Source organism: Narcine bancroftii, chromosome 10 (assembly GCF_036971445.1).
Source record: "Narcine bancroftii isolate sNarBan1 chromosome 10, sNarBan1.hap1, whole genome shotgun sequence".
NCBI lineage: Eukaryota > Metazoa > Chordata > Chondrichthyes > Torpediniformes > Narcinidae > Narcine > Narcine bancroftii.
The window spans coordinates 22,888,856-22,898,037 of NC_091478.1; positions in this window are offsets into that span (position 1 = coordinate 22,888,856).

Genomic DNA, 9,182 nt, shown 5'->3' on the forward strand with positions numbered 1-9,182 from the left:
CACCAACAGCCAAGCCCTCCAGTTGCTGAGATTACAATAAAGTGGCAGCTGCATACTACTTACTGAAACTACTTGCATCCCTTTTCCCATTGTTAATATTAAAGAGATGGCTCATGAAACTACACTGCAAAACAAAGATCATTAGTTACTTAATTCAGGCCAGAAATAAATCCGATTCCCATTCGGTAATGGCTTAAGAACTATATCCAGTTTATTGATCAAGTTCAGAAAGAATTTGCCACATGCATACGTAAACAGAATTATTTTAAGCTAAGTTTGGAATGAAATTATTGCTGCTCACGGTGAGATCAATTTATTTTCGGTAGTGGGTGGAGAGGGGAAGAAATTAAAATGCATGCAGTTAGCTAAGCTTATTGTTAAGAATGGCTCACTTGCCACAGAACAACACTACCATAGTCACCCCAATTAACATTTTATTAAGGCTTTCTCTCAATAGGATGATTCAGGAGTAGCAGAGAATTTGAGTTCAGACAACTGTGTAAAGAGCACAATAACAAAGAAAAGGAAGATCAATTTGCACCAAGCAAGGACAGCATGATAGCATTATTATGGGGTTCAATCAAAAGCCTGATGGTTGCAGGGAGAAAATGGTCTTGTTGTCTGTTGGAGCACAATTTCACACTCTTGAGCCTTCTCAAAGAAAGGAGGGAGAAGAGAGTGTGTCCAGACTGAAATTGGTCCCTCAATATGTTGGCTGCCTTTCCCAGTAGCAGAACATGTAGATAAGGTTCACAGAGGGAAGGGAAGTTCACATGATGTTCTGAGCTGCATTCACCACCACCTGTTGCATCTTCTGATCTTGAGCTGATCAGTTTCAATACCATGTTCATGTTTAATTATTCATGAAAGGGGATCACTTTGTACAAATAGAACTTGTTTGGAATTGTTAAAATGGGGTGTGGTGGTGGGGGAGGAGAAATTAAAAATCTGTTATCTAAACTGTGCCTGCCTGGGGCATTAGAAATTTAATCATGCATCTCAGTATCATTTCCTTTTGATCAGTCTGCCTTTTTGAGTTACTCAGAGACTCTTGTTTATATGTGAAATATTTGGCTGTAATTCCTCCTTTGAGCTAAAGAAGTTGTATTTGACTCATTTCCTATCCTGTCATCAGCACTTCTCGTACTGCAGAGCATTTTGTGCTTGAGTCCAGATCACTCAAACCACCTTGCTCAAATCAGTTGGATGTTCCCTCCTGCTGCTTAGAAAGTCAAGAGATTTTGAGGTCAATTTACGTTTAATGCATTACTGAAGGGAGTACTGCGCTATTGAATAAACTATATGCAAATAAATTCAAATTAAAACTTACAAATGACCATTTGGGTTAGTGCAATGTTTCTTGACCTTTCCCCCCACTCACATACCACTTTAAGTAATCCCTTACTAACCATGGAACACCTGTGCTCTGTGGTTAGTAAAGGGATTACTTAAGGTGGTATGTGAGAGAGGGGAAAAGGTTGAGAACCACTGATCTAGGTGCTGTTGAGAGGAAAGTCATTCCACTCTCCTGTCTAATGGTTTCCATTACTTGATCCTTGCAAGATGTCTTATTTCACAAAAAGCTTGTGGAAAGTTTAAGAAGTTGAGGAAAAAGATTAGCCAGTCAGCATAACAGAATTGTCATGCCATTATTCAGATTTAAAGATACTTTCCTACAGTTATCAGACTCATAAATGGACCCCTTGAAAGACTGCACCCTGGCACTGATTAACTGTACTTTTCTCCATTCAGTACAACTCCGGTTATCTGAAATGGTCGGGACCGGGCCTATTTTGGATAAATAATATTTTCAGATAACTGAACATTTTTTAAAAACCGCAATAGCAAATCACTTGTAACAGTGTTTAAACAACAAGGCAAGGTTTTTTAAGCATGAAATAAAGTTTAATTCTCACCAAAAAATGACCTGAACAAAATAAGATAAATCCAACAGCAAAAACTCAAAATTCTACTCAGAGGTTTTTCAAAAATATTTCCAGCCTGTAACATCAGTTTAGCTTTGAAAATTTTTTGGATAACTGATGATTTCTGATTGTTTCGGATATCCTCATTTATTCAAAAAAAAAATGATCGGAGCCAAACAGATATCATGTGCGGGTCCAAAAAATTTCAGCTAACTGAGGGTTTTGGAAAATCTGAATTTGAATAATCTTGAGTTGTACTGTACTTTTGCCTGCTGTCAAAGCAAAGGTTCTGGCATTTAGAAACATTACAGAACTATTTAAAAATGGAATAAATCCACTTATGGATGGGTGCAGATCAATGGGACTAGGCAGAAAAATAGTTTGGCACAGACTAGAAGGGCCAAAGAGTCTGTTTCTATGCTGTACTGTTCTATACTATTGACCAAGCTTATTTCGGTAGTGTTTAATGGCTTTAACTGTCATTTAAAATACAATTGGCCAAACTAAATACTATGTTAAATTTAACCTTTTTATTTTAAGATGTAGAATTATTGTACAGTGCAATGGCATTTGGGATTCACAAGCTTTATCTTTATTAATATTCAGCCAATGTGCCTGAATTGACTAAACTGGGTCATTTATCTCCTTATGGTGAAGGCTGTTAACTGAAGGTATTTTGACACGTTGTGAGGATTGACAAACACTACATCATTGCAAGTTGCTTTATTCCTAAATAGCCATCCTTGTGCACCTAAAGACTTCCAATTTTTTTTCAGTTGGCCTGCAGTTGATAGTGAACCGCTGGGCATGGAAATAAGTGCTTATTTAGATGGCACACATATGATCAAGGTTATGAATAGTTAGGTTGAAATTTCAGTTATAACAATTCTCACTTAGTTGTTAATAAAGGAAAAACAAAATCATTGCAACACTGCGTTCCTGGTCTTTCAGGTGAAGTTGGTGCAATATTTTAATAGCTGGAGAACAGCAATGAAATGAAGAGATGCTTATCTGTGCATGTAAAGGAGTAACATTGTGCATTTGATTATTTGTAATTGCAAAATAACCAATTTGAGACAGGATTTCTAATTTTTAAGACCAAATCCAGTGTTGTTTTGATAAAGGATTTTAGCCCAAAACGTTGATGCTGCTTAACTCACTAAATTCCTCCAGGAGATTGTTGCTCTGGTCTCTTCTGTGTACCCAGAGCAACCACTAAATGGACTGATTTTTTTGAAATGCCCCTTGAATGAATGAAACTAGATGCCTTTCAGAGCCATCAAAATTTCATTAAGGAGGTTTAAAAATTGAAGATTCCAAAGTCTTTTACAATTCTTTAAGCACATACCTGTAGTACCATCAGAGCAAAAGATTGTTACTTAGTAATAAATCTCTGTCATTATCCATCTCTGATGGTTTTCTATACTTTAAAAATTCAACTGCTCATTCTATGATAATATGGACTGTCCATTATGTTCATAGTTTTTCCTATTGTGAGATCTTGTGAAATAAATTTTTTCAATTTAAAAAAAAAACTTTCTTTTAATTGGTACATTGATAAGATAACTAATATTTCGATTTTGTTTTAAAAAAGTTTGCTCAGGATCTCTTCCCGTTCCATCTGCTCTTGACGGGCTTAATTTGATATTCTGGCTGCTAATATTTGAAGATTAATTTGGAAACAAATATTAGAGAAAGTTGGTGACATCATTTAAAAATATTGTTGATTGATCCAGTACATTTTTTGCCATGAGAACCTTTTAATATTTGCACCAATGTTTTGAACTACACTTAGGCTGTTACAGCTGGTGTTTTCCCAGCCGCATTAGATTGTCTGTGTGGAGTTTGCAACTTCTCCCTCTGACTACAAGGTTTTACCAGATGCTGTGGTTTTCTCACACATTCCAAATGCGTGCTGGTTGGGAGGTTAATTGGTTATTGCAAATTACCCTTGCCATAGGTTAAAGGTAGAAGAATTTGGAGGGAATAGGGCAAGGACAAATGAGATTGAGGGGATCATTGCGTGCTGGCATGAACTCCATGGGCAGAATAGCTGCCTATTTTGTGACGTGAGAAATAGTAGTTGCACAACCCTTGATATTTCATCTGCATTTGGTATGATTATACTTGAATCTCTTGAGACAAGCTTGATAGAAGATCCTTGATCTAAAATGGGCAGAAGATTTTAGCAGACTAGTCAAATTCTGACACCTCTTTCAGTTTGGTTCATTGGATGATGGCACTATGGAAAATCAAATGGAAGAGCAGACCTTTGGAACATTAAAGTTAACATTTCTGAAAGTTCATTTTGATTGTCAACTGTAACCAAGGCATTCAGTATGAGAACAAAGGCAAAATACTGCAAATGTTGGAAATCTGACGTCAATGCTGAAAGAAGCAGACCAGATGGCACTTGTGGGTAGCATTAATACTTTAGGTTAATGACCTTTCATGTTTTGTATATCCTGATCAATAGAACCATGGATTTCCGTTGGCGTGACCATTTGTTTTCTGTTTCCTTGTTTTTTTTTACACATAGATGCAAAACAGCAGAGTGTATTGTTGTTTTCAACATTAAATTCTGAATGTTATTTGCCTGTTTCATGTTACACTCGAGGCTCTTTCAGGTGGCCAGAATACCCCAATATAAAGCCGCAATTCTACCCCTTTGCGGCTGTCAGGAGGCCACCTGAAAGAGCAGGAGATGCCTCCGAGGCACACTTTCCACCCTTACTCCGACAGAGATAATCGCCAGTCCTAACTTCCCGCGCTGGCCGCCCCTGCCTCGACGTCCCCCAGGGACAGAAGCCGAGTGTGCTCCGAGGCGCCTCTCCTGCAGTTGTCCCTTTCGGGTGGACAGCGCAGCGTTTTCAGGGCTGCCACCTGAACAGCCATTCCAAAGGTCTGCATCTGTTTCTGCAGACCCATTCTTGACAGAGATTGCACCTGAAAGTGGCTTCTGATTAAGTGATCTAAGCTTTAAAGTAACTATCAGTGTTTTGGACACTTGAAATGCCTGTGCAAGGATGGCACAGTTGGTGGAGCAGTTAGCGCAATGCCTTTACAGTGCCAGTGTTCGGGACTGGCGTTCGGATCCCATGCTGTCTGTAAGGAGTTTGTACGTTCTCCCCATTTCTGCATGGGCTTTCCCCAGGGGCTCAGTTTCCTCCCTCCATTCAAAACGCACCGGGGTGGGGGGGGGGGTGTGTGTAGGTTAATTGGATGCAAACCCTAACCCTAACCCTACCCCCCCCCCCCCCCAGGTGCGTTTTGAATGGTATGTGAGTAGAAAGAAAATGTTTGAAATCCACTGCTATACATCAGTACTTGTAATGGATTTTCCCACGCCCTTTTATAAATTCTGCACATATTTTCCCACACTCTTATACATTGCACGCGTATTTTTAAAAAATTGTGCATGTATTTTTCCCACACTTTTTATACATATGCACAATACAACATACGTGCACAGTTTTTTCATGCTCTTTTAGAAATTGTGCACGTGTGTTTTAGTCCTGCTACAATTTTTCTCATGCTTTTCTATTTGTTGTGTGTTAATAAAAGTAACATTTGATTGCAAACCAGTGTCCAGACTCGTCTCTCACGAGCCTGACACTTTCTTAACACAACTATGACCATTGTGGGGACCAACAGCGTTACTGTCGGCATTACTCACCATTATCAATCTAATTTCAACCTCTCATACAAGACCGGAGAATATATTTGAGCCATTTTTGGGGGTGGGGAAATGTGGACCTAACAGTGTTTTAACTGCTAAAATATTTCCATTTTAGGAATTGGGGTTAATAATTTTTAACATTTAGCGTAGCAGTTAGCGTAATGCTATTAAAGTGCCAGCGATCTGGGTTCTAATCCATTACTGTCTGAAAGGAGTTTATATCTTCTCCCTGTGTCTGAGTGGTTACTTTCAGGTGCTCTGGATAATGAAGGGATGTTCACCACAAATTGAGATGGTGTAATTGAAGGAATATGATTGAGGAGAAAGGAGAGATCTTCACCCCCAAAAAATTAAGATGAACCCTTAGATAATAGAGAATTCTGAAAGTACCCAGGAAACCAATCTGTAAGCCTGGAGGGAGCAACAGGGTATATATTACAGATTGCTGCTTTAATTGCAACTGGATAGTTCTTGCATGGAGTAGCAAAACTGGTTAGTTGAAATTGTTGATTTTGAGGTTAAGGTGAGATGAGAGTTTGTTGTCATGAACAATGTACAGATGCAATGAAATTCTTGGTACAGAAAGACAGGTACATAAACCACCCTAACAAACAATAAGTACAGATTTAAAAAGTGATAAATATTTAGTTATAGTGGTGCACAAAAGGTTGTTTAAATAGTGCAGACAGATCTTTGGTGGGTGACGGAGGTCTGCTATCTTGGTTGAATATTTCAAACCCAACCTAGTTCATTATCATCTGACTGTACGCGTACAACCTGATGAAAGTGTTTCACCTGACCACGGTGCACACATACACTCAGCAAATAAAAAAATCACATACACATAAAGAAGTACTTAAAAATAAATAAATAAATATATTTTGGGATGATTTACTCGATTACAAGATTCAATTCATCAATCTCACAGCCTGTGGGAAGAAGCTATTTCCAAGCCTAGCAGTCCTGATTTTGATGATCTTGCACCTCTTTCCAGATGGTAGTAGGTCAAAGATGTTGTGTGCTGGATAGAAAGGGTCCTCAATAATTTGTTGAGCTTTATTTAAGCAACACTCCCGGTAATTGCCTATAGAAGAAAGGGAAGCCTCCATGATCTTCTCGGACTTTTTGACGATCCTCTGCATTGACTACTGGGCCAATATTTTGCAGCTGTTGTTCCACACAATGATCCAGCCAGACTGTACACTCTCAATTGTGCTCTGTAAAATTTTGTCAGGATTTGGTCAAAATTTTGCCAGTAGCCTTTGCCCTCCTTAATCTCCTTAGGAAATGTAGGTGCTGCTGCACCTTCCTGATTAACGAGGAGGTGTGAAAACAAGAGGGCAGTTTATTTGGTCGGTTGGTGGTTGGAAATGCAATCTTCCACCATACAATGTTATGATGTATTGACTTACATTTTAAAACACTAGCAACTGGACTAAACATTTTGGTTATAAAAGCACTCAATAATAGATTTTTTTTTTAGCCCCATACCAAGTTTTCTTTTACTGTTTAGTTAGTTTTTTTTAAAAAAACAAACCTATTTTACAGTAATTTGCTGTCTCTGCTGTGTTAACTGGTTTGTTTCATAACATCCGGTAGGCGGATGGAAGTCTGTTAAATAACCTTTACATGATGTTGATTTTCTCAAATTGATCTCGCCATCACCCATTGAAAAGGGATGTTCCTGGGTGCAGCTCACATTTAGAATAACAATGCATGAAATCTTAAGCATTACAGCAACATTGGGCCAAATATTATTTTGCTAGAACTGTGATTTATTTACCACATGGAATTCTTGGTGAGAAATAGTAAAAATTAATGAGAACTTACTAATTCTGGATGTCATTGACTAGTGGAGTTCTGCAGGGATCTTTTCTGGGACCCCTACTCTTTGAGATCATTATAAATTATTTGGACAAAGAGGTAGAAGGATGGGTCAGTAAGTTTTGGAGGTGACACGAAGGTTGGAGGAGTTGCGGAGAGGCTATAGACCAGTGGTTTTCAAACTGCCCCGCTAAACTCACATTCCACCTCAAGCAACCCCAATGCCATAAGTGCTCTGTGATTAGTAAGGGATTGCTTAAGGTAGTATGTGAGTGGAAAGAAAAAAGGTTTGAAAACCACTGTTTTAATCGTACCTAATTGACTCGCGATGTGTACGGTTTCAGAACTCCAAAGGAAATGGGCCAATGACCATTTTTCTCAAGCACAATATTTCAGTCACATTTGGGTCTAGAGCAGTGTTCTCAACCTTCCCTTCCCACTCACATTCTACCTTAAGTAATCCCTTACTAATCACAGAGCATTTGTGGCATAGGGATTGCTTAAGGTGGAATATGAGTTTAGGGGGCAGTTTGAAACCACTGCTGTAGACAGTTGTCATTAATTACAACAGGAGATAGGAATCAGAGTTGGGCAAGGAAGTAGCAGATGGAAATCAATCTTGGAAGTATGAAGTGATGCATTTTGGAAATTTGAACTTGAAGAGGGAGTTAATGGCAGGATTCTTAACAGTGTGGAAGAACCGAGGGACCTTTGGATCCAAATCAGTAGATCTCTCAATGTTGCCTCAGAGGTTGATAAAGTAGATAAGAAGCCTTATGGTATGCTGACTATCATGACTCAGGGGATTGAGTTCACGAACCATGAGGTAATGTTGTAGTTCAATAAAACTCTGGTTGGACCACACTTGGAATATTGTGTTCAGTTCTAGTCATCTCATGACAGGAAGGATGTGGAAGCTTTGGAGAGGGTGCACAGGAGATTGACCAGGATGCTGCCTGGATTGGAGAGTGTGTCTTATGAGACAAAGTTAACAGAGCTAGTTCTCTTTGCAGCAAAGAAGGATGAGAGGTGACTTGATAGGAGTCTGCAAGATTGGGAAACCTAGATAGGGTGGGCAGACAGCACCTTATTCCAGGGACAACAGTAGCAAATACCAGAAACATCTGTTTAAAGTGAGGAGGGAAAAGTTTGGGGGGGGGGGGGGGGGGGAGATTGTCAGAGGTATGTTTTTTACACAAAGAATAGTGGGTGCCTGGAATGCATTGCCAGGGCTGGTGGTAGAGGCTGGTACATTAGGGATATTTAAAAGACTCAGACAAGCACATGGATGCAAGAAAAATGGAGGGTTCTGGGAGTGAGGTAGGGAAGGTTTAGATTGTTGAGTAGGTTTCTGGAGGTCGGCGCAACCTTGTGGGCTGAAGCGCCTGTACTGTGTCGTAATGTTCTGTTTATTTTTTTAATTAAAAAGATGTTAGAAAGTTGTAGATGCTAGATGTTTGATGTTGAGACAGAAAAATGCTGGAGCTGCTCAGCAGGGCTGGAAGCATCTGTGGAAAGAGAAGTTGCTGAATTTTCACTTTAATGATCCTTCAGAGGCAGAAGAGCCACCAATCTTAAATGTTAACTCCTTCTCCATCCTCAGGTGTTTCCTATCCTGAGTCCATTTATTTCCGTGTTTTCAATAGTGAAAAATCCAGATCAAAAAAGCAGCGAATGGTCAAGAACTAGTTCTTTGCGCACGAACATTCCATTGGTGACTCGGGGAGTGATGTGCTATTCCCAGAACATCCGAA